This window comes from Balaenoptera ricei, chromosome 1 (assembly GCF_028023285.1).
Source record: "Balaenoptera ricei isolate mBalRic1 chromosome 1, mBalRic1.hap2, whole genome shotgun sequence".
NCBI classification, from domain to species: domain Eukaryota; kingdom Metazoa; phylum Chordata; class Mammalia; order Artiodactyla; family Balaenopteridae; genus Balaenoptera; species Balaenoptera ricei.
In genome coordinates this window covers 129,650,853-129,678,428 of record NC_082639.1, presented here as the reverse complement: position 1 = coordinate 129,678,428, position 27,576 = coordinate 129,650,853, and the positions used below count along the sequence as shown (strand labels likewise).

General features: G+C 35.5%; 1 protein-coding gene across 4 annotated transcripts in view; it reads right to left on the bottom strand.

Moving 5' to 3' along the window:
* The window catches only part of POU2F1 (POU class 2 homeobox 1), a 178,598-nt gene that overhangs the window by 87,981 nt on the left and 63,041 nt on the right, over positions 1-27,576 (bottom strand). Inside the window, exon 1 of one of the 4 annotated variants that reach the window (XM_059935539.1) lies at positions 14,849-14,874. The exons of the other annotated variants lie outside the window; for them this stretch is intronic. The gene's annotated coding sequence lies outside the window, so the exon portion shown is untranslated. Of the gene's footprint in view, positions 1-14,848; positions 14,875-27,576 lie in introns of those variants that run through there. 4 annotated transcript variants of the gene reach the window in all.

Genomic DNA, 27,576 nt, shown 5'->3' with positions numbered 1-27,576 from the left:
CCTCCTTCCCAGCTCAATCCACTTCTCCCCCCTCCCCCGAGTTGGTTGCATATGCGATTAAGCATTTATGCATAGTCAACTCCACACACGCTATTTCCATATTAAAGCTTATAAGAAAGAACCGTGCTGGTACCCACCTAGAACATAGTCACTGCAGTCCAGCATTGCTGTGAAATCTTCTAGCGGTTCAGACAGTCCAAAGCAAGGAAGAAAACAGGTAGCGGTATGGGGTAGGGGAAAGAAGGTACTATTATTTCTAACAAATCTACACTATACTCTTAAAAGAACAAGGGTGGGAGGTGGAAAGTGGATTGGGGGAGAAGCGAAATACAACTTCAGTTACACCATAGCAATCTTCAACTGAATAAGGAAACTTCAGTTGCTCAGAGGAGTTTTAGTCTCTCCTACCAGCTAGGACTGACATTGTCAAGGCAACTGAAGCATGAAAAGTTCCTCTTTTTGTAATAAAATAGAAACAAAGATTGCAGCTGGCAGTTTCCATAATGAAGCTTAATCAGTATGCGCGTGATTAGGGCCTTATGCAAATCTCTCCTCGTTAGCACAGCAGCCAGTACTTTGAAGTCCACGAACAATTCATTTACAGAATACACTGAAAGCACCCCCTGCATAATTTAAATCATTGCATAAATATTTATCAGTCCATTTGCATATTAATTGGCAGTGCATGAAGGGAAAAATTATCTCCTGAGTGCCAGCATAATAATTAGGAGGATAAAATGAGATTTCTTCCAATGGCCTGGCTTCTTGGACCTAACTTGAGATAGTACCGGGGGAGAAGGGAGGGACAGGAGACAGTTCTGTTAAAATGCCACTGAAATGACACGTACAAATTAGAAACAACTCTACAGACTTAAGCACCTTTAATCTTATTCCTGCTGGCAACAATGACTTCAGTAATAAGGGGATTTGCCAAAAGCTTTCTACACAATCCAAATAATCCCAAGGAAACAATTAGCAAGGTAGAAGCAGAACATAGGGCTGTCAAGATGGTGCTAGCCTACTGATAGAGAATTTTCCAAATATTAACATACACTGTCAGGTGAAAGTCCTACTTTAAAACGAGGCACCAGTATAAATCCAGAAGCAGTGTAGGATCTATAAAATTATCTTCCAGAGTATGAAAATTCATTATCTACAAATCCTTTTATACTACCAAATTAACCAAATAGATTAGTTGAATGCCACATATCATATAATATCCTTCCCCCATCAAAATCAATCTAAAGTGTATTACAGTCTGTTATTTACAATATCAATCATCAAAAAATGGGTCATGTAAATTGTAGAATTAGTATTTTCAAGTAAATTTCACTTAATGTATATGAATCTATAGACTTAGAATACTTACAAAAGAATATATTTATTTACAGTGAATTTACAAGGTAAAAATAAAACATCAACCCCAAATTTTTTAGGCATTACCATATGACAACATTCCAATGTTATCATCATAGACAATTCAGAAGATTTATAAAAACCCATGAAATAGGCATTATTACCCCCCTTTTAAAATAAGGAAACTGAGGCACAGAGAGCTGAAGTACTTTATCTAATGTCACACTAATAATCTGGAGTCAGAATTTAAAACCAGATTTTGCTGACATTAAAATTTGAGCTCTTGGCTACTATTATACCTATGGACAAGTTATACAGTTAAGGAACTGGTAGGCATGGGGGGCTTGAATCAAGCAGCAGACTAAAATAGCTTACTTTCAGTGTAGTAAGGAAGCCAATAATTGGTGACAACAATTTTGTGTTTAAAAGTCAAGTGTGTATGGATACAAAGAAGAGTGCACTAGACTTGAGAGTTCTCAAGGGTATTATTCCATTAACAATTGCTTTTATTTAAAACTGATCTTCAAGCATGCCAAGTGTCTGATTTTTTAAAATATGTATGTACCTTTTCCCAACATTAAGGATGAAATTAAATTCAACATGCATATGAGGAAATGAAAGACAACATTTCTATAAGGGACCTTCAAAAGATTTCCCTGCAAGTCAATAACTTTGCTAGGAACAGAACCAAAAACCTTTCTTAACTTTTAGATCAGCACTCTATTTATACTGTTAGTTTTTCTATGTTTTACAGAACCACAAAATCCATATAAGGAGAGGGTTTGGGGGAGAAATTTAACAATGACGTGTATTACCCATGAGACTTTCCCTCTTTGAACCTTTCTTTTCTCATCTGTAAAATGATACTATCTTTTTCATGAGGTTGCTGTGAGGATCAATGTGCTTGTGCTTCTCAGACTAGACCCTGGACTGCAGCATGAGGTAGTTGTGCCAGGGAAGACATCAAGACACATGATAAACATGGTGCATCCTTTAAGAACATTGATTTTATTCAATAATGAATCATAATACTTTTTAGTAAAACAATCAAAAATATATTATGGAACAGAATACAAAATTCAAATGAGTTTTTAAGGTAGAATGTATTGGATTATACAGCTTCTACTTGGTGGGAAAATATGAGAAGAAATGATGAATGTGAATAAATGTTTCTTTCCTTCCTCTTCTGCCTTCATAAAATTTTACATTTATTGCCTGCATTTATCATAGAATCTCTCTGCATCTTACCATCTACCTTTTCGTACTGCATGCAGTAATACCTCTAAACTACCTTTCTTATGCCAATTAGGTCTTTCATACATTAGTTAAGGATGACTTATAGAGACAGCCAGACAATCACTGCCAACTAAGGAGTATTTGCTGGAAGGTACCTTGCAGGGCAGGACTTCAGTAGTATAATAATCCTCCTCCCCCTCAAGCCAAGAGAGTCCCACAGGGTCTCTGCACGGCAGGCCTATATAGCTCACCAACTCACATAGGTTACTAACTATGCAAAGTGTGACCTCCTTCCCCTCTGCTGCACAACTCACTATCTTCACTGCAGGAAGAGGGAGAGGGGCAAAAGAAGGAGGCAGCACTGAGATGCAGCTATCCAGAGGGACAGGAAGCTGACTCGGTCACAATGGTGGGGGTGAGAAAACTCCCCTCCTGCCACTCTTGATCTAGATACTTTGTGCATTCTAGAAGGCAGGCTTAAATACTAGAAGTTTGTCCAGGCCTTCTACAGTTGGACTGGGAGAGGGATGGCCACCATTTCTCACCTACAGTCCCTTAACTGTGGAACAGCTGATCTGAAAGAGGGAAAGAGCTTTTCCCACAAAGTCTCAAATGTTCACCTCATTTGGTCCTCTGTCTGAAATACCAGATTAAAACTTAACCTAAAAAGAATACCTTTTTTAAAAAGGAAAACCATTTCTGGGAAGTTTGTAGGATTGTTATTCACACTTCAGCATGAATTAATCCAATTAAATTGCTTTCCTTTAAGACCTAGTTTAGGAGTTGATTAGTGAGGTAATGGTTGTTTCCATTGGAAAAGAGGCCAAGAAACTCTTTTTTTAAAAAAAAATTTACTTTTTTTTGAAGTATGGTTGATTTACAGTGTTTCAGATGTACAGCAAAATGATTCAGATATATATATATCTTTTTCAGATTCTTTTCCATTAAAGGTTATTACAAGACATTGATTATAGTTCCCTGTGCTATACAGTATATCCTTGTTGTTTACCTATTTTATACATAGTAGTGTGTATATGCCAATCCCAAATTTCCAATTTATCTCCCTCCCCCATCTCCCTTGGTAACCATAAGTTTGTTTTCTATGTCTGTGAGTCTATTTCTGTTTCGTAAATAAGTTCATCTATAGAATTTTTTAAGTTTCCACATATAAATGATATATGATATTTGTCTTTCTCTGTCTGATTTACTTCAATTAATGTGATAATCTCTAGGTCCATCCATGTTGCTACAGATGGCATTATTTCATTCTTTTTAATGGCTGAGTAATATACCACTGTGTATATATATCACATCTTCTTTATCTATTCATCTGCTGATGGACACTTAGGTTGCTTCCAGGTCTTGGCTACTGTAAACAGTGCTGCTATGAACGTTGAGGTGCACGTACCTTTTTGAGTTAAGAGTTTTCTCCGGATATATGCCCAGGAATGGGATTGCAGGATCATATGGTAACCCTATTTTTAGTTCTGAAAGGAATCTCCATACTTTTCCCCATAATGGCTGTACCAATTTACACTCCCACCAACAGTGTAGGAGGGTTCCTTTTTCTCCACACCCTCTCCAGCATTTATTATTTGTAGACTTATTTCTGATGGCCATTTTGACTGGCATATGTGAATGATGCCCCCTAAGGCTGCAATACAGGGATTTCAGTGCTTTAAAAAAAAAAAAAAAAACCAAAATGGAATGTCTATCATTTACTAAAAATTTAGATGGGCAAATACAAAGAAAGAATTTACTTTATCAATTTGGCTATTAAGCACTGCCAAATAACAAGAGATCTGAAGGATAATCTTATTTCATAAAAAGTAAACTGAGGCCTAGAGAATGACTCTTAGGTGACACAGCTATTAAGTAGCAGAGAAAGTGGGGGTGGGGGGTATATAATAAGAAAGTATGAGAGGAAAATAAGTATAATAAAATGTGCTGAAACTCTTACCACATGACACAGAGATCTGTAGTTGTTGGTCAATTAAAAAGGTCAACTTAAATATAAAACCATTTATACATACCTTAAACATTTCATTTTAACACAAAGCACAAAAATATACATTCATTCACCAACCTTTTGATGTTGGACTAAAGCCTTTGCTTTAAGTTTGGATCCACTAATTTGAATTTCCTCTTCTTTCTAGGATAAATCATGCCCTTAATACACACTCTAATATTTCCAGTTTCAATTTCTTTAGCTTTGTTTTTCAAGCTTATCACATTTTCACATTTTACGTATGTGTATAAAATAAATATTAAAAACTCAAGAAAAATTTCATGAAACAATGCTCCTTCCTAGGTGTAATGCACTCTGATATGTTCTAATGTATTTCTTTTTTCTTTTTTAATTGATTTAAACCTACTAAAGTGATTCCATGACCCATGGACTGAAAAACTGCTTAAAAGACACGTGAAGCAATCTGAGTACAGAATCTTTTTCCTTCTTACTTACTTTTTCGTTTTTTAAAGAATAATTTATCCCTGATATTTTACAGCTCCCTTGGTCACATCTAATTCAATTCAGCAGTATTTTTTTTTACTTATTACCCTTTATCAAATCTTTTCAAAGCATTCAACTTAAGTTTTCACAGAAACATCACTTCTCTTTCCCTTGATTTATATAATAATTATTTAAATTGTGTGATTAAAATAAGTATAAACCAGCATGAAAAGGCTTGAGAGCACAAACATGTAAATGACTCCTGATACCCATACAACTCCAGCAGCAGCAGCAGATATGCACAGACATACTAATGAGTAAGCATTCAGCATGCTGTAGTGGAATCATCAGTATGTTTCAAGCAAAAATTCTCATGGCATCAGTTAATTGGATCAGTCATTTAAGAGGTGGTTTGTTAAGAAAGCTACCACACTAGAAAGCAGCTAGTATTAAGTGGCTCATGCTCTGGTGTCTTCCTTAACCTGTGCTATCTTATTTTTCTACAGCCATGCCATAGCTCATTTCCTGCTCAGTCCAACACTCTGGCATCTTTTCAGTAAACATAGCAACATTACAAAATCCAATCCTGAATTGCTTAGCTGTAAAAGCTTAAATCTTGTGTAGCTCTACTAAAGTTTTGCCATTACACTAAACTTTTCTGTCTAGTCTATCTTATCATCCTGTTTCTTTACTTCTATAACTGTCTTTTATTTGTTCTAATGTAAAGAGTTTTGCAAAGTCATTTATTTCATGTATGAACACATTCAACAAGTATTTACTAAGTGCTGCCAGACACCAGGATAGGAATTGGGCCTACAACGCTGAGCCACAGAATGCTTACAATTCAATAGTAGACAGAAATATTAAGCAATCATCTAAATACAGAATTACAAAGTGTGAAAATTCCATGGAAGAAAAGATCAGGTGACAACACAGCTTTAACACAGGCCTATAATTTGGCTTGACATCCTTGGCTACTATTAGAGTTCTCTAACTTTAAGAAATGGAATGTGACTTTTTCTCTGATTCCATTTACTAAAACCATGAAAAACAGGCTTTGTTTTATTTAAAACCACATGCTGCTTTGTTTATTGTCATTCATCCTTTGAACTATTTTGTTTCACTTCTGATATTGGTAATTTGTGTCTTCTCTCTTTTTATCTCTCTCTTACTCCCAGGTTTCATAAATTTGTGTGAAAATACAGGTAACAAGTATCCCAAAGTTCTACATGAGATACGAAATCTAAAGATATACTCCTTCACTAAACTAATTAAAATGTTCTTCAGACTAATCAGATGTTATTAATATCTCTTACTATTAACAGTACAGTGGCAGTCATTCCATAAACATTTACTAACTCTCAATCTGTCTGAAATACCGTTCCCTCCCTATATCAACTAGTGAAAAGTCTATCTAGCCTATAAAGACAGGCTAAAAAGTTATGACCACAGATCTTCATTCCCCTCACTGTTAAGTAACTATTTGTTTCCCTGAAATCCTATAGCAATGATAATATTCCTCTCTTTTGTTTTTAACTTTCTACTTTGAAATAGTTAGAAATTCATAGGAATTTATAGACAGGTCTCACACACTCTTCATCCAGTTTCCCCCACTGGTTACATCTTATATAACTAACAGTACAGTACAACTAACAGTACAAATCCAGGAAACTGGTATAGAGCATATGTAAAGTTCTATGTTATTTTACTGTCACGTGTGTAGATTCATGTAACCACCACTGCAATCAAAATACAGAACTATTTTGTCACAAAGAATTCCCTGCTGCTACCCCACTATAGGCATATCCACTCCTCTCCCTCTGGCTATTCCTAATCCTTGACAATCACTCATCTGCCATCCATTTTTATAATTTTGTCATTTGGGGATTATACAAATGGAATCATACAGTATATGACCATTTGAGGTTGGCATTTTTTACTCACCATAATGCCCTTAAGACCCCTCCAAGTTATTCTGTGTATCAACAGTTTATTCCTTTTCATTGCTGAACGAGTAGTGCATGGTATGGATGTACCATAGTTTGTCTAACCATTCACCAATTAAGGGACTTTTTGGTTGCTTCCAGTTTGGGGTCATTACAAATAAAGCTGCTATAAACATTCATAAATGGCATGTACATAGGATCACAAGCTCCACCCTGGGAGAAAGTATTTGCAAAAGACGTATCTGACTCTCATCTATAATATACAAAGCACATTCACGTACATATTTTTATGTGGACATAAATTTTTTTTTCTCTGGGATAAATGCACAGAAGTGAGATTGCTTGGTCATATGACAAGTATATATTTAGTTTTAAAGAAAATTCCAAATATTTTCCAGAATGGCTGTACCATTTGACATTCTCAAAACAATGTATGAGAAATCCAGTTTTTCTAAATCTACACCAGCATTTGGTAGTGTCATAACCTTTTATTTTAGCTGTTTTAATAGGTATGCAGTGATATCTCATGGTGGTCTTAATCTGCATTTCCTCAATGGCTTATGGACCATCTTTTTATATGCTTATTTACCATTCATATATCCTCTTCAGTGACATGTCTATTCTTTCTTGAATTTTTTTAGAAATGCAAAAATCTCTCTCTTTTTTTTTTTTGGCTGCACCACGTGGCTTGTGGGATTTTAGTTCCCTGACCAGGAATTGAACCCAGGCCCTTGGTTTTTTTCGGGTTCAGTTTTGAGAGTTCTTCATACACTGTAGATAATAATCTTTTATCAGATATGTGCTTTGCAAATGTTTTTCCTCATTGTGGAGCTTGACTCTTCATCCTTTTAGCAGAGTTTTGCACACAGAAAAACTTTTTAATTTTGATAAAGTCCAGTTTATCAATTTTTTTCTTTTATGGACTGTGCTCCTGGTGTCATGATTAAGCACTTTTCACCAAGCCCTACATCCCGAAAATTTTCTTCTGTTTTTATCCTAGTGTGAGGTTTAGGTTAAAGGTTCTTCCCCCACCCCTCCCCAAATCATTTGTCAAAAAGACTATTCTTCCTCCACTGAATTGCTTTTGTACTTTAGTCACAAATCCATTGGCTGTACTTGTGTCGATATTTCTGGGTTTTCTATTCTATTCCATTGATCAATGTGTCAATGCCTCTACTGATAAAGCCCTGAGGTTTAATTCCTACAGCTATATAAAAAGTCTTGAAATTAAAGACTGATTCTTCCCCCTTTATTTTTCTTTTTCAAAATTTTGTTAGCTATTCTAATTAGCCTGCATTCCTGTATTAATTTGAGAATAATCTTATCTATTAAAATCTTAACAGAATTAACAGATAGATGCTACTATATATAAAATAGATAAGGAACAAGGACAATACCTTGTAATAAACTATAATGGAAAAGAATCTAAAAAAGAATACATATATATATATCACTTTGCTGTACACCCAAAACTAACAACATTGTACACAGTATTTCAATCAAAAAAACAAAAGAATCTTAGGGGCATTTTGAGAGGAACTGCATTAAACCTGTATATCAGTTGGGGAAGAATTTATCTTTCCTATGTTGAATCTCCTAATCCATGAACACAGTACATCTCTCCATTTCCGTATATCTTCCTTGATTTCTCCCATCAGCATTTTGTAGTTTTCAGCATAAAAGTCCTGAACATGTTCTGTTGGATCTAAAATTAAGTATTTTTTTTTTTTTTTAGTCATTCTTTTAGGGTAACGCTGCTAGAAACAAATTCTCTTTGTTTTCCTCCATCTAAGAATGTCTTGATTTCTCCTTCATTCCTGAAGAATATTTTTCCCAGATATAGAATTTGAGGTTTGGAGCTCTTTCTGTACTTGAAAATGTTACCCCGCTGTCTCCCAGCCTCCATGGTTTCTGATAAGAAATCCATTATCATTGGAATGTTTTTTCCCCATACGTAAGGTGTCATTTCTCTCTCACTATTTTCAAGATTGTTCCTTTGTCTTTAAGTTTACGTAAGTTTTATGATGTGTCTTACAGATTTCTTCAGGTTTATCTTGTTTGGAATTTGCTCAGCTTCTTGGACGTGTAGGTTGATGTCTTCTGCCAAGTTTGGCAAGTTTTCATCCATTATTTCAAGTACTTCTTGGCCCTGCCTGCTTTCCCCTCGCCTTCTCTTACTCTTGTTGTAGTCTTTTTTTGGTCATAATCCTGTAGGTACCTGAGGCTCTGTTCATTTATTTGTTCAATTTCTCCTTCTTGTTCAGATTGGGTAATTTCTACTGTTCTATCTTACAGATCACTCTGTCCCCTCCATTCTGCTGTAAGCCTACCCAGTGAGTTTTTTATTTCAGTTACTATGGTTTTCAATTCTAAAATTTCCATTTAGTTCTTTTTTTTTTAATATAAATTTATTTATTTATTTTTTGGCTGTGTTGGGTTTTCATTGCTGTGTGCAGGCTTTCTCTGGTTGCGGCGAGCAGTGGCTACTCTTCCTTGTGGTGCACGGGCTTCTCATTGGGCAGCTTCTCTTGTTGCGGGGCACGGGCTCTAGGATGCGTGGGCTTCAGTAGTTGTGGCTCACGGGCTCTAGAGCGCAGGCTCAGTAGTTGTGGTGCGCGGGCTTAGCTGCTCTGTGGCATGTGGGATCTTCCCGGACCAGGGATCAAACCTGTGTCCCCCTGCATTGGCAGGCAGATTCTTAACCACTGCGCCACCAAGGAAGTTCCTCCGTTTAGTTCTTTATATTTTCTGTTTCTTTAATGAGGCTTTCTGCTTTTTCACTGAGACTTTATATTTTATTTTTTCTCTCCTTTTACTGCTTTGGTGAAGAAATTAGTAGTGGAAGTGCTTTTAAAAAATTATGGGAATATGTGAAAAAGAAACAGAAACCAGCCTGAAATGTCTCCCATGGACAGACTTTTGGACAATTTGAACAAAGTAAATAAAAATAATAATGAATTATAACCATTACTCATAGGAATTCATGAGTCCATGCTGATATAAATAAATAAACAGGGAGAAGAGAACGTTCTTCCTTACAGTAGAATGTCAAGAAAATTAACATTTGGAAACCATCATAGCAGTAAGTCCAGTCAAGAAACAACTGATACTAAATCTAGTGGGCAAAAATTTGATGACAAAAATTTACAGTTTGCCCACGAAATATATATTAATTACAAAGGGAAGAAGTGTAACTTGCAGTAAAGAAGCTTGGTAAACATCACCTTAATCGAGTGATCAAAGTTAATATCACTAGTCAGGGGATAAATCAAAATTGTGCAACCCTCCCCCCCCCCCAAAACGAGAACACAACTTCACTTCTGTGATATTCCTGCCACAGACACATAACCTGAGGAAGTATCACATAGCCCCAATTCAAACACATTCCACAAAATGTATTCTTCCAAAGTGTCACAGTGCTGAAAATCAAGGAAAGACTAAGAAACTATTCCAGATAAAAGAATACTAAAGAGACAACATGACAACTAAATGCAATGCATGATCCTGGATTGGATTCTTTTGCTATGAAGGGCATTTCTGAGATAACAAGAAAAATTTGAATATGGTTATGGATTAGTTGATAGTAATGTATTATTGTAAATTTCTTGAGTTTATGTTTGTATCATGACTATGTAGAAGAATGTCCTTATTTGTAGGAATTATACACTGAAGTATTTGGAAGTGATGGATCATCAAGTCTGAGACCTACTCTCAAAAGGTTCAGGGAAAAAGTTACTTGTACTATTGTGTAACTTTTCTAAAAGTCTAAAATAATTTTAAAAGAAAGATTTAGCAAAGAAAAAAGGGAAAAAGAAAAGAGGTCAACAAACTACCATACACTGTTTTATTATCCTAGTGGAGTCTTGCTCTCCCCACTCCTCAGAAATCTCTGATCAAAAGATGCATATTAACACTGGCAACACTATAATTCTTACAGAATTGTGAAATGCATAGATAACCTAGCATCAGGGTGCACTTGAAACCAATTAAATAGTATTCTGATGGACATCTCAAAATATGAAGGAGTCTACATTCTAAAGCTCTACATTGAATTAATGGAAGTTCAGTAAAATTTATACTCAGATCTAAGCACTGAGTACTGAACAACTTTCCACAGTTGGTGTCGTATCACTTATTTATTATCCAAAGAAAGAAAGAGCTTGAAATCCATTACAACCAAAAACTCTATTAAATATTTTAGAAACTCAGTTAATTTTAAATAAAATCTACCCAGGCATAAGAAAATATTAGAAAATGCATTTTAAATGTGGTATCATAGATATATTGTCATGTTCTTTTAAAACTACTATTTTAGGGGCACTACAATGTGTTATGTCTAAACTTCCTACTTAGGAGACCCTGAGCAAAGGATGTCACATCTGTTATGGGTTGAACTGTGTCTCGCCCAAGATGTTAAAGGCGAATACCCAGGATCTGTGAATGTGACCTTATTTGGAAATAGGGTCTTCAGAGATGATCAAGTTAAGATGAGGTCATTAGGATGAGCCCCAGTCCAATACTATTGCTGTCCTTACAAAAAAGGAAAATTTGAACACAAAGACAGATACATACAGAGGGCAGACAAGAAGAGAGGCATGGAACAGATTCTCCTTCACAACCTTTAGAAGGAACCAACATTGCCAACACCTTAATCATCTTGAATTTTTAGCCTCCAGAACTATGAAACAATAAATTGCCGTTGTTTAAGCCACCTGGTTTGTGGTACTTTGTTACAGCATCCCTAGGAAACTTAACACAACATTTGAACCTTAATTTTCTCATTTGAAAAATGGGAATGATTATGCTATCTCCCAAGGCTGTTCTTAAAATTAAAATGAGAATATTAGTTATTTTGAAAATAATCAGGAATTATAAAAATAACTGTATTATTCTAATATCTTGATAAATATTCAATAAATACTACTCAAGATTTTTCTCCTGTTATAACAAGAAATTTTAAGTGATGCTTTTGAACATTTCCATGTTTTTTAACTGAGTTTTAATCCATAGGCCAGAAAATTATCTTTACTGTACATGGTAAGAACAGTTTTATTAATGTTTGAATTAGCTGAACATGGCTGAAGTAGAATTTGGTTTCCTTTTTCTTCTTTTTTCTCATGTTTTAATCTTTAAATAACATTTCTTAAGAAGTATGAGTTTTCTCTTTTGAAAACTTTTTTAAAACTTTTTTTAAAACTTTTTTTTTGAGATATGATTGACATACAAAAAGCCATACATATTTAATGTATACAACTTTAATGTATACAAACTAGATAAGTTTGGAGATAAATATACATCTGTGAGACTACAACTAAAGCCATAAACTTATTCATCACCTTTAAAAGTTTCCTTTGTGTCCCCCGCCCCGTTTTTTAATTAAAAATTTTTTTGTGTGGGGCAAGAGCACGTAACTAAGATCTACCCTCTTAGCAAATTTTAAAATATATAATACAGTTCTGTTAACTATAGTCTTCTGAAAACTTAAAATCTAACTACCCGCCCCCCGCCCCAAGAAAAAAAACCCACTAATGCCCCTCTGGCCACATAAGCACTATACAGCAATCCCAGGCAGTTGTGATTCAGAGCACTGGAAACAATCAACAGCATGATTGGCCAAAAGTGGAGGACAAAAGAATATGAAGGGTTTAACAAGTTGACCATCCAAACAAAAAGCAAGACATAAATTTGTGCATAATGCTTTCTTCTCTTTGCTCTACTTCCTGTACCGCTGTACTTTTCCATATATTAAAAATGAAAGCATGCATGTAGATGTGTATAGCATATGCCCAACAGAGTAGGAATTCAATAAATGTTTGCTGCCCCAGCCCTACTTCACCTCCTTCCCTTCTACTCAGAGGATGATGAGTAGTTTCAAGTAATACTTAGGGTAGTTAATAACTTTGTAATCTCATCATAATGTCACTGTATCAATAAATTTCATACCACCTTCACAAGCTCCAGTTAGTTAGAAAGAATTTAACTAAAAAAATAAAATTTGTCAATGTATCTCACCTTTTATAAAGCTCTAACACATGACCATCTAGAACAGAAAGGTACCAGAAAATCTACTTTACATTATTTCTCATTTTGAATAGTAGAGATTAAAATGCATATAAATTACAATTCTTTGGTATAAGATCTCCACATTACCAGGAATAAAACAGTTATGTGACATGCGCTACTAAAAAATGTACTTTTTTATATCTCACTGTCTACATTCTGTGCATCCCCACCCTCTTTAGGCCAGGCAGGTCGTGGTGGTAATTTAATGAAAGATCCCTGGGGAAAGGTGAATTTCAAGGGATAAGTCAGGTTTTAAGGCAAAGATTCTCCTGGTTTGGGAAAACTCAGGTACTCAAGGTATTTTACTAAAGAAGAGGAATTTTCTTTATACTTTCATCATTACATCTTCATTTAAGATAATCAGCTTTTGTTTATCCCAAAGCCAACCAGACACTTGAAATGTCTTAATTTCTGACTAATACTCTTTGCTGTAACATCAACATTTTTTCATTAAGGGTGTCAACTAATTCTGAAAGGTCTGTTTTTAAAATATTTTAGGAAAATAATCATTGTTTGATGATCAACTATAATAAATAAAAACACTGGAGAGACAAATGTTCAGTCTCACTAAATATACCTCTAGACTTGCTCAAAGTAGTTTAGTTTAAACATGTATTTATAATATACAAATATTATATACTTTTTGAGGGGGTATAAAACTTACACCTTGAAATTACATTATAAAATAGCTAATATGATTTCTATAGCTAAAATCATTACAGAGGAAGACACGGTTTTATGGTTTCTCTTCACTACCTCAGTATGTCTCTAAAGTGCTCAGATTTTTGAATGGGTGAATTAAGAGAGGAAATAATTCCATAATCAGTATCAGTTAACAAGGGATAGGTTGGATTTACGATTAAATTTTAATTTCAAAAATAAACAGACTGCATAGTTTAGTAATAGGCTTTGACATCAGAGAAAACTGTGTTTAAACTCCAGTTCTAGAATTCTAAAATTCTAAACTATATGACCCTTCCTAAGCCTCAGTTTCCTCATCTGTAAAACAGGTACAACCATACTCCCAAGGGTTCTCCTCAGATTTGAACAAAATGTATCTAAAAGCTTCAATGGCCCCTAGTAGTTAATTAATGGTTGTTAATGTTATTGTTAATAGATAAAATATTTTACGTAGAATAAATAAAACCACTTCTTCTTTGCTGTTGCTACAGGAACATATTCAGTTACACAAAAGGAAAATCCATATGAAATGTCACTATGGTTTGTTTATTCCCTTAGGCATGTTAATTTATATTTAAGGTACTTAAAAAAATGAGAATTTTAAAAAGGCATGAGACTAGGAGTCTAGATTCTGATCTCAGCTCTACACTGGCTAAGGAAGCACTGAACTTCCTTAAACAAGTTCCTTCATCATTGGTAAAAGGTAGGTTATAATATTTTGATTATAGATTAATTTTATAAAACTATTATTTACAAAGAACTTCTATTAAACTACCACATAGGAATTATTGCTAATGTTATATTATCACGATAAAGATGATACTTAACATGTACCCTATTTGCATTAATTTCACAACTTTTTCAAAAGAAACCAGAGCCTAATCTAAGTATTAGGGCAATCCTAAACTATTTTCCATTGAGGGCTAGGGCACAGGCATTCTAAGCATAACTCAATTATATCAATAAATATCAAACAAATTTCAGAGTTAAAAATGAAATATATATATTTAAGTCATTTTTATAGTCATTCCACAAAATTAAAGGCAATCATCATAACACCTGGATTTATCAGAGGCCACTAAATTAATAGCTTTTATTAGCAGAAAATATTTACCAGGTATAGAAAGACTGCATTCTTTCTTTGAATTGATTCATTGAAAACTGAGAGTAGTTTGGTAATTAAAAAGGCAGGAAAGCTCTTCTTACTTTTCCAGTCTATGAATACAAAAAGAGAAAAAGGCAAGACTGAGTAAGTTGTATAAAATAACCTAACACTTTAAGTGGGAACAATTACAAACGGTGGAGAACGCTGGATTACCCATCAAGGTATGGTTAGCTGCCTAAACATAAAGTGATTAGAGGCAGGCAGCTCTCTTGTGTCTACTTCCTCATCTACAAAATGGAGTTACTAGCACCTGCCCTTACTTCAGAAATGTGGAGGTAAATCAGAAAGTTCTTGGAACATGTATTATAAGGGGGTGGTCTTTCATGAAGCTAGATAAAAAAGCCTACTTAGTATTTTCTTTAAAGGGTATATTTCATTAACTTAACAAAAGACCCCAAAATCCAACACTAACCTCCCTCCAAATTTACAAGTATCTATTTCAACTGGCTATACCCACACACATAGATGACAGACATAAATGAATATAGATTGCTATCACTGTATTCTGGAAAAAGGTGCAAGATTACATTTTGTCTTTGAAAAATGAGGAAGATCAATACTTGGCACACACAGGTATGTAAATTTACCATCACTGGTTGACCATGACATTCTTTGCCATGAGGCCTCAGAACCCTAATAAGTAGGTTCAAGCAGCCAGCCTTAACAGATGAAGAGGAGATGGTACATGCACTGACTCTTATTTGCCAACTACCTCTACTACATAGCTTTGTTTGAATTAGTACAACTAATCAGTAGTTGGTATAAATTAGTATAACTGATCGAGTAGTATAACATTAATGAAAACCATCTAAGTTTTATATAACTGTACTCAGTACTCATGTTAACTAGATCATATAATTTTTTTTCTATACATTCTGTGATGTTCCTAACTACTTCATGAAACTTTGAACCAAAGCTTAGTTAAGTTCAATGGTGCAAACAAAATCAAATATGTAAATAGTTGAAACTACCTTCTTAAAAAGGAGTTATTTTTGTGAGAGAAGGGGCTTATAGTAGCTCATAATACTTGAAAATAGAGATCAACATTAAAATTCTGCCACCATTCTCCAACAGTGGTCAAAAATTTACTATGACATTTTATTATGTTATACAACTGAAAAGAAACTGAATTTTTTCTCTCTCTTGAAAAAAAAGTCGAATCTATATGTACTTTAACTTCTTTAAAAGAATTTTAAAATTGTTAAGTTGTAAGAGGATATACCTAAAACAAAAAGCAAAACAGAACAGAAACACATGGACAACTAAATACACAAAACAAATATAAACTTCAGCACACCCACCAAACTCCTCCAGAGCAGGAACTATAATGAATAAGGAAAACCCACCTACCCTTCCTCCTTTAGACCAATGTGATGGTTACAAACTGACAAGCTCTTTCTGGCTGTCCACTGGCACATCTACAGACCTCTTATTCTTTTGAAATTTCCCCAACTTAAATTGGATGCAAATAAGCCAGGTGTGGTCCCTACAAAAGTAATCCTGCTAGTCCCTACTGAGTTTCCATAGAAACATGCACAGCTGGCAATGGCAAAGAGGTTGTGTACCGGCCTCAAGACTAGCTTAAAAAGTTTCAATACTCATTGAATGAAATAACAATTATGGTATCTTAGTAAAGAACAAATACAAAAACAACAACAACAACAAAAATCCCATCTTTGCTTGAAACATTAAGCAAAATAATGGAAAGTATTTTCTTCTAGTCCAAAAGTGGCTATCAGCCTAGCAGCAGCTATTAATCTGTCTGTGAAAAGTTACAATTACCAATGGCAACCATTCTTTTACCAAATAAATATATTTTATGAGAGTATTCCCTGTAGGTCACTTAATGTAATAACTAACATCCAGAGAGAAACAATATAAAGTCTAATCTAAACAGTAGTAAATACCATGTATCTTTTCCTTAAATAAATTCAGTATGACTCTTCACTGGTTTTACTAAAAATAAATGTTTTTACAGCAGTGATTCTCAAAGGGCAATACCTAGATCAGCATCATCAGGAAAATTATTGGAAATGTAAATTCTTGGTCCCCTACCCCAGACCTACTGAATCAGAAACTCTGGGCGTGGAAGGTCTAGCAATCTGTGTTTTCACAAACCCTCTAGAAGATTCTGATACATGCTAAAGTTTGAGAACCACTGATTTACAGTGCCAAATTTCAGAGGAGGCTGAAATATGAAATAGAAAATGCAATGCTTTATCTGACCCCTTGGAACTAAGTAAGGCATAGTAACAAATGTAAAGGAAAACTCACTGGCCTCCTGAATTAAGTCTCTTTGCTAGTATCTCACTGTCTAAAAGATATGCAGAAATTAACAGTGGTACATCATGTCTGTCTTTCCTACACATGCCAAGCACAAAAGGAAAATCAGAAGTGTCTGTTCCTCATTACTCAAGGAGAGGAGGAGCCTTGCATGTAAGACTCAATCCACTGCCATTCCCAGCCCATTACCAATCACAACCCATTTCCAGTCACTGAGGTCTTCAGACACAGGGCAGCAAACCTAACCATTTATTACATTATAATAAAAGAGAGATATCTTTTTTTCAAGACATCAAACATGTATGTAGGGATGAGCCTGAAGTTTGAGTCATAAATTTTAACCTTCCTCACTACAGTTGGCCCTCCATGTCTGTGGGTTCTGCATCCACGGATTCAACCAACCAATGTAGATCGAAAATATTAAAAAAAAAATTCAGAAAGCTCCAAAAAGCAAAACCTGGCAACTACTGACAGGGCATTTGTATTATATTTACAACTATTTATGCAGCATTTACATTGTATTAGGTATTATAATTAATCAAAAGATGATTTAAAATACTATATCAGAGGATGTGTGTAGGCTATATGCAAATACTATGTCATCTTATACAAGGGACTTGAGCACCCTTGGGTTTTGGTATCCACAAGGGTCCTGAAACCAATCCCCCCAGTGCCAAGGGATGACTGTACTTGTAAAAAAATTTTTTAAGAAACATACATGGATGCAGTTCTTCCTTAGTATCTAACATATTAGACAGTTCATGTACTACAAAATACTCTTTTCATTTTTCTATTAACTTCTGTATAACCATTTATAATTCCTTCCCTATTTCCTTTAAGACAATGGGCAGCACTTCAAAAAAAAAACCCAGCCCAGGTAGTGACATTAAAGTGATCAGAGAGATATATAATGGAGAAAAACCACTGGGTAAATCAAATATTCCATATGTCATTAGAATCAATGAATTCAAGCCAACTGAATAGTTTTCTGAAGGTCATAATTTAAACTAAATTGTTAAATACCTTCAGTATTATACCTGCAGAATGTACTTTAAAAATCATATTTTAAGTAAATTGAAGACTGGTCACAATTTACAAAAAAAAATAAAAAAGCAGGAAATTCAAAGGAGAGTGTTTATTTACTTATTCCCAGGATTATTCTGTAATCTGTTTTGTGATAAGAAATATGATGAAACTTACTCAAAGATCAGATTCTTGACTTTACGAACAAGGCAGGAAGCAGAAATGAATATACATTTGACTTGTTTTCTCCTGCTTGTTATTTTCTTTTCTTAAATTAGAAAACACTTGAATTATAAGAACATTTTTACTCAAATATTCAAGGAACATTTTTACTTAAGGGAAAAATTCAAATCTCAATTTCTAAGCTTAACGTATTTCCAGCAGTCTCTATTCTTTTGGAAAAAGAAATATAAAGAAAACAAATCCTAAGGTCATCACTATTGTCATATAATTTTTAAAAAATTCTACATCAAAGCAGCAATACAGAATAAATTTAAGTAGGAAACTGATTCACAGGCTCCTCTTTCTCTTTGCTAAATATTGGTGTTCCTTCAGGCCCATCCTTGGTCCACTTCTCACTATACCAGTGGCTGCCAAAGTATTGTCTTTGTGCCACTAGTGGGCCAGAACTGATCCAATAATGCCAATTTCATTGACTTTGATGTTTGACTGTGGGCTACATACTAGTGGTGCATGCTGGTTGCCATTCCAACTCTCCCACGTGGATAAGGGCGATGATAATCAGCTCAAGGGAAAGACCTGAATGCTTGAGTCCCCCTAGTTAGTGACTCGTTCAGGAATGAACTGTATCCCAGAAGTTTACTCAATTCTGGCTGATGAAATCAAGGAAAGAGCTCATGAACTTTTATGGGATAGTTACTCTCACTTTGAATACAGACAGTAAGTGGGGACTCTCCTTTCTTTGGACGCGAACAAGGAAGCATATTTTCCTGGCTGCTGCTGGAAGTTGTTTTGCAACCATAAGGGAAAGAACCTGAGGGCACAGCAACACAAAGAGCCCAGTTCTACCATCCTTGAAGCTTCTGATCTCTTAATCTTGTGAGCCAAGTCAAACCAAATATTTGGGAGTGCGTGTGTGCACATGTGTGTATATACACATATAATTTTCTAATGTGAATTTGAGAGAAAGCAAGTAGGACAGTGAAACAGGCATGGCAGATCTCAGGAGCTCCAAGCCAGCAGCATTTCTACAGGGTAGCCGGACTTCATTCTGCCTACTACGAAGGGATGAGAGCCCCTATAGTAATGTCACTCAGATAATCTTCTACTACCCCAGACCATTTGGGAGACAAAATGAGGCTATTAAAATTATCTATTCTAAGCTTGAATTTGCTATTAAACAGATTTTATTTTCACTTTAGAAAAATTCCCCAACAATAAGCTAACGTGTTACAGAAGAATGTTATGCTTAGTGTGAAAGAGGGAAGCACCTAGCACCTCCTCCCACCCTGAAAAAATATCAATAAAACCTTAAAAAAAAAAAAAGTATTGTATTGTAGACCACCCCTAACAATCTCCTTATACTTAGAGAGACCATCATCTCCAGACAACTCACCATTCTGGCTGAGCCCCTTCTTACAAATATACCATTCCTTTGTACTACGATAATCTCAATACTTAGAGAAAAATTAGACAGGAAGATGCAGAGTACAGGCCATCAAAGAAAATAAAAGTGGCACAACTAATCATAACATAATCAGCTTGTGCATACTACCAATGGACATTTTCCAAGGTTTTTCCTTATCATATAACAAGAATAGTTTAAGCACCATTGTCCTCTGTCACTAGATTTAGAATCAAATCTAACATAAAAGGTAACCTTTATCTCTCCTGGTTCTTACAAACAGCAAAGGATAAAAATCTTAGAGTTTTAGAGCAGAGAGAAATGTTAACAACAATCGACCCAATCCCTTCATTGTACAAACTAAGAAACTGTGTGCAAGGTTGCATGATTTATTTTGGAACACCCTGTGAGTGACGGCACAGCTGAAATTCAGATCCATTTTCTGATTTTTAGTCCATATAAGTGCTCTTCACATTGACCACCTCCCTTTTAGAAATGCAAAAATATTTTCCAACAATTTTATAAAGTCACTTTTTAAAAAGTGATCAATGTCATGTCAATCTTTTTAAGTATACTGACTACTGATCATTATTCTCTAACAGTCACTTTATAATAAGTGTTTATATATTCATTCATTAATTCATTCACTCAACAAATAACTTTTAAGAAATTATTATGTATAGGGCTCTGTACTCTGCTCCACAGGGCCAGAAAGATCAATCAGACATGAAAAGCTCTCAGACTGAAAGCAATCAGACTGAAAAGCTAGAACATGACATTAGAAATAGATAATGTAAGTAAAAGCTGAGAAATGTTTTTACTTTTTGTTAAAAGGGAACAAACATATGCATATTTTAACACAAAAGAGAAAATGTAGTTTTCATGAAATTTTAAGGATTCCTTACTTATGTTGAAAACCTATAAGTAACTAGATATTTATGGAATAAAGTTTATTTTTAAAAAAGTAGATTAAATACTTGAATTCTGTAACATAATTTGGGGTTTGGGATATTGCCTTTCAAGTTTCATATCTAAGACACTATGACCCTTTATCATTATCTCTTGTCTCCTATGTAAAAACCTAGATTTATAATTCAACTAAGTTTAGTTCCACTGGCTGAATACAGAATAAGGTAAAAATTAGGGTAATTTACAACAACTGAGTCAGTAAAAGATAGGAATTTAAGTTATGACAATCTGGTGTGATTTTTACGCCATCATAAAATTAAAATTAATTACCACAAAACGTTAGGCCATGTTAGGCCACCAACATAAATACACCGGGAATTCCCTGGTGGTCGAATGATTAGGACTCCTCGCTTTCACTGCCGAGGGCACAGGTTCGATCCCTAGTCGGGGAACTGAGATCCTACAAGGCGGTGTGGCCAAAAAAAAGAAAGAAAGAAAATGCATAAAATGCATACACCACCACAGGGATGTACACCAAGTTCATGGGCGTTACAGCCTTTGCAATTTCTGTTCCTTCAGTCTAGGATGCTTTTGCCCAGGTGGCTTTTTATTTGCTATTCCAGTCTCTGACTGAAAGTCATCTCCTCAGCGAAGCCTTCCACCATGCAATCTAAAGAACATCCCCCCACCCCTGCTGCCCTGTCACTATCACGTCACCCCATTTTATTCTGTGTTCTCATAATTTTAAAACTTATTTACTCGCTCCACTAAAAGGCAGGCTTCCTGGGCGCAGGCATCTTTTTAGTCAGTCTTATTCACAGCGGCAACCTGAGTGCATGATAGAGCACAAGAGGTGCTCAAAAGTATCTGTTGAATGAATGGTGCCTAGAAAGTCAGTAAGAATTAGATCAGGGATATCAGCTTAAGTCCACAATAAAACAAACTCCTTGAAAGAAACTATTTCCAAAAAAGACAGGACTATGTGCTCAGAGAACTCATCTACTGATCTTTAATAAGAGCAGCCCTCCTAACAAAACCTTACTATAAGTATACTCCTGATAGCAAATCTGAAATTCAAAAGTTAAAAAAAATTCTGTCCAGCAAATACTTCTTTTTAAAAGTCAGGGCCATAGGGGAAAAAGACTAGCTTCTGGTTTGTGTTCTTGGCCATTTAAAAAGCAACAAGTTTTATTTTATTTACTATGTTTCCCCTAGATTAGCAGGGGTTCTCAGAAACAATAAATTTAGAACTGTCTTCTAATTAATGGACGTGAAATCTGAGAACATTCTGAGTAGAAATTCTAGATTCAAACTATAAATCAAGACTGACATTCAGAATCTTGGTAAACAGGGGTAAGGCTAGTTAATACCTAAATTAAAATTTGCTCAGCAGCCTATAAACAGACACAAATCTTGCAAGAAACTCAGCCATTCCAAATCACATCTTGGAGACAGACTGTGCCTTTTAACTTTGCAAAATAAGACTAATCATGTTGGGAGTCCTGTTGAGATTCCAGCTTCTCTTTGAAAAATTCTGAAGAAGTCAATCCCTCTATTTGCTATGGCTGAACAAGAAAGCACACTATTACAGGAAAACGGATGAATCATTTATCTGTTAGTCAAGCACTTACTATGCACCAAAGTGTTAAAAGAGGTGTGTAGTTTACTTAGATTTACCTATGTTACTGATTTCTTTGCTCACCATTCTCTCTTGCATCTGAGTTCAATGTCCCTCCTTCTTAAGTACATCCTTTAAAAGTCCCTTTAGTGAAGGTATGATAGTAGCCAACTCAGTTTTTATTCGTCCAAAAAAAGTTATTTCATCTTCATTCTTGAATAAAAGTTTAGCTGGGTAAAAATTTTAAGGTTGGTAGTCACTTTCCCTCAGCATTTTACAATTTCATTGTCTTCAGGCTTCCATTTGTTGCTATTGAGTACTGTGAAAATGTGGCACTTTTATGGGCAATTATCTATTCTTCCTGTCCTCTATTAGATAGTCTCTTTAAAGTTGATTTTCTGCAGTTTCACTATAATATATCTAGGTATAGAATTTTTATCTACCCTGCCTGGGCTTTTATCCTGCTGCCTAAAACTGAGAATTCATGCCTTTCATCAGTTCTAGAAAATTCTTAGCCAGTGTGTATTTGAATTGATAATAGCTGAGAACCATCTCTATTATCTCTGGAACTACTGCTACAATTAGATTCAGTTTAAACTTGCTCATTCTATTCTCCGTATCTCTTAACTTCTCTTTCATATCTTTCATCTATAACTATTGCTATTCATCTGCTTATTTTCCTGACATCTGTCATTAACTCGCTCTTCAAAAAGTATACCTAATCTACTCTTTAACTTGTTCACTGAGTTTCTAAATTTCAGTAACTATTTTTTTCCTTTCTAGAGATCATCTCTTTGCCAAATCTACTTAGTCATTTTCACAGTTTGTTTCTTGCTCATGTTTTCAATCCCCTTTTATTACTACAACATTTAAAAATTAAATAGTAAACCTGATTGATTCCAATAATCTAAAGTCTGTGGGAGGCAGCGGGGAGTCTACTTCTATTGTTGGTTGTTTTGCTGCAAGTCTGATGTTGGCTTGTTCCTTCCTAGGTTCTGTAATTTTGGGTTATAGACTCATATTTAGAAAACTAATCTGGAGGAGTCTGAGAAGCATAGGTTCAAAGTACATTCCTTCAGAAAGGCCATACATTTGCCTCTGCCCAACCTGAGGCACTTCTAGCCTGGGATCACTTTTATTTCTTGGCTTTGGGTTTCCCAGACCACACAGATAGTATAAATTTAAACTTCAAATCTGTATTTAAAAAGAGCTAAGGTTACAAATTCTCAGGGAAGACTTGTACATAGATGTAAGGTTAAGAGACAAGCCTTCATTGCAGCACTCTGATGGTAGATGGATGTTTTTTTTCTGGCCTACCCTTTAGCTAAGGGTGTAGGTCTTTAAGAATTCCAAGCTTTATGCAAGGATCTCAGCTCCATTTCCCCACCCTGAAAAGTCTAGTCTTCTGTCTAGAACAGACATTAAAACACAAGGCTCTGGAGGGTGGTTTGGACAAAGGCCCTTAGGGCAGCCCCAGTGTTAATTTGGTGACCATACATTTTCCTCTTCATGGACCCTGTGGAAATCCTTCATATCCTTGAGCTTGCACGAAAAACATGTAAAGGGATGTTATAGGCATTTGTAGGAGTCTTGTAGAATTTCTCTGAATAATCCATTACAGTGCCAGAGGTCTCTGAGAATAAGGTGTAAAATAAACAGTTTCAATCTTCAAAAGCAAGCTCTAAGTGTTGTTTGCTCCTCTGTGTTGCCATAGCACGGTGTATCCTCTATCACAGCTCTTCCTTTACTCCACTCTTGTCACTGTGGTTTAAGGTCTCCTCCCCTGCCCAGATTTTAAAAGACATTTCTAGTGCTCAGTAATCCAAGGTAATGTGTCAAAAATGACGTTACCTCAGTGATTCCTGCCTTGGCTACAATAAGAAAATAAGAATCAGCAGACTGTTTCTTCAGCTTTACTATAACTTCGGTGATAAGGGTCAAGCACAGTGACATGTTTACAAGATGCTCTCTAAATTTTTTAAGAATGGAGATCTACCAAAGGTTTTGAAAAATGCTCTTAAGAGGACAGCAGGAATGGACAATTATCAGCTGATTCTGGGCCATGTGTCACAGTAATCTAGACGGTGGTAGCTTAAACTCAGAGATAGAAGCTACAGGGACATATTCTACACATTTTTTAGAGGTAAAACTGACAGGTGTCTGATTTGATGTGAGGGATGAGAAAGGGATTGACCCAGCCTACAGAAAATGAACTAGAACAAAGAGATGAAAGTTACAACAAGGGGACATATTTCAAATTAATATTAAGAGAGAACTATTTAAAATTAGCATATTTACTAAAAAAAAAAATATGGAATGATTCTGATTATAGCACTCACAGTTAAAACTTTTTCATTGTATTTCATTTGATGGGCACCAGGAAGCCAACTGCAGCAATGCATCCAGGACTTCTACTATCTGGCCATAACCTTCTCTTCCAACCTGACCTTTCACTATTCCTTTACCTTCCCTAAACTTCAGTTAAATGGAGTTACTCACGCTCACAATTTTCTGCGACCGTCCTGTATTTTCTCTCCTTTGTTCCACTTGCTCCTGCGGTCAGAAACCCCTCTAAGTATTCAGATTCTACCCATCCTTCAAGATCTAGTTCCACTGCCACTTCTTCAATGAAGCCTGACATAAACAGCCTTCTTGAAAAGAGTTTCTGTGCCTTATTCAACTCTGGAGCTTTCTGAAAATTACCACAATGCCTTTTCTGAAGGCACTGAGAAATGAATACTTGATGGGGATGCTAGAGAAAAAATTAAATTCCTTGAAGGGAGGCTGAGCTTGAACTCTGATTTCCCCTCTAATTTTTGAGATTTTGCGATTCTATAACACCTCTATTCAAACAGTCTTAAGATGTACCTAAAGAACTATTTGCTTTTAATATGTTAAACATTTATTGAACAGTCTTCTTGTACCAGATACTGTGTTAGGTAGGCTTCAATGAGATCCCATTTAATCCTAACAAAGTTCTCTGAAGCAGTTATTCTTTGTAACTTAAAAAAAAATTTTTTTTAAGCAGTGTTTTTTTTTTTTTTTAATTTTATTTAATTTTGGCTGCGTTGGGTCTTTGTTAAGTGAGGGCTACTCTTCCTTGCGGTGCGCAGGCTTCTCACTGTGGTGGCTTCTCTTGTTGTGGAGCAGGGGCTCTACGTGCACAGGCTTCAGTAGTTGCAGCACGTGGGCTCTAGAGCTCAGGCTCAGTAGCTGTGGTGCACGGGCTTAGCTGCTCCGTGGCATGTGGGATCCTCCTAGACCAGGGCTTGAACCCGTGTCCCCTGCATTGGCAGGCGGATTCTTAACCACTGCGCCACCAGGGAAGTCCCCTATTCTTTATTTTACAGATAAGAAAAAGCAGATTCAGGCAGATTGTCCTAATACAGAAGCTATAAGAGTGGCAGAATAAAGGTACAAACTTTAACTTTAAGCCTACTGCTCTTAAACCAACATCACGGCTGCCAACCAATTTAGAATTTAATTTCCACATTTAAATAAAGAAAAATACATTGAAAATATCATAGACATGAATGAATCCAGTGTAGACAACAAATAAAACAAGTTATTCTTTGATACTTGCAACAACAAAAAAATTTTTCAGCAAAGCAAAACAACTCACCTACTCAGCAGGTTCAATTCAATTCGACAAGCATTATTTATTTATTGTGAAAGGTGTTAACAAAATTCTGAAAGAAACAGGCTAAGAATAACATTAAAGTAGAGAGTCTATCATTGTATGTATTAGAGTTCATGGTGGCATGGAAGAAGATTCTATAGCTTAACACTAAAGATGAAACATCAAGTTATGCCCCATTTTTCATTAAAAAGCCTCTTTTAAGAGAGAAATATAACCTAAGATTTCATAAGCTCCTCTTCACAAGCAGTGATCTATAGGAGCAGGGTTTCCCACTTTTGCCTCCAGATCAGACTACGGAGAGGTAAGGATCACCTACATTAAAATGTATAAAATCTTAGTTTCACCAAAAAGTTTTTTTTTTTTTTAAAGTTTCTTGGACTATTTACAGTGGGAATGGCAAAGTAAGTATAGTATGGTATTTTCAAATAACTGAAAAATAAACAAGAAATGGATTTTAAGTCCTGATCATTATCATTCTGTCAAATAACAACAGAAAGCCAGAGATGCAATGTGGTCTAACAGAAAGCAAAAACTGTGGAAGCCAGAGCACTGGGCTTCTACCTCTCACTTTTCACAAATTTACGCAAGCAAAATATGAAGCTAGCTAGTTAAACTCAAAAGTTAGTATATACTATTTGTTAACTAGCATGGATGCCAAGGATGTTTCCTCATGGAAAACAGAAGACTACTTGAAACTTTTCATCCTAACAAACTACAGAAGCTGGCAAATTCTTGTCTTCTACCACATGTTGATCCCTGGGCATTTAAACGGCATTCTTGTGTCCAACTTTTCAAACACATTGGAAAGATGAAAGACCTTAAAATGTCCCTTCACACAAACAACAGTCTAGCCCCGGACTGCCAAATGAGAAAAAGTAACTATTCTGGACTCTCCACTTTCACATTTTCACAATACTGCTGCCATTTCTTCTTACAAATAATCACCAATACCCACAATTCTGATCTTCATACCTTACTCATTTATCTATCTATCCAATCATCCATTCATCCTAACAAACACTGAATGCCAGCCATCCTGTGTATCTCTGACATCTAGCTGAGGGATCAGCAAATGTTTTCTGTGAAGTAAATATTAGAGGTAGTAAACATTTTAGGCTCTGTGGGCCCATGATTTCCAGCACAAACTCTTCTTTTTCCTTCTGTTTTTTTAAACAACGCTTTGAGAAGATAAAAACTATTCATATAGCTCAGAGGTCTCACAAAAACACGGCGGTTTAGATTTGGCCAAATATTTATGATTCAGTGGATGCCCAATACATATTTCTGAATAAAATTTAAGTTGAATAAGATTTAGTTCCTTTCCTCAAAAAGCTCACGATGCCGTGGAAGAGGGAACAAGTAAAGTAGTGATTCAGTACCAGATAACATGTGCTATGAATGAGGTACGCATAAGATAGTAACAGGTTAATGCTCAATACATGTTAACATGTACCAAGCACTATTCTAAGTATTTGACCATACTAACTAATCTACTCTCATAGGAACAAGCCTATAAGGTAAGTTCTACTATTACTCCCATTTTACGTATGAGAAAACTGAGCGATACAGAGATATTTAGTAAACTACCCAAGGAGACCTAACCAGCAAAGAGTGGAGCT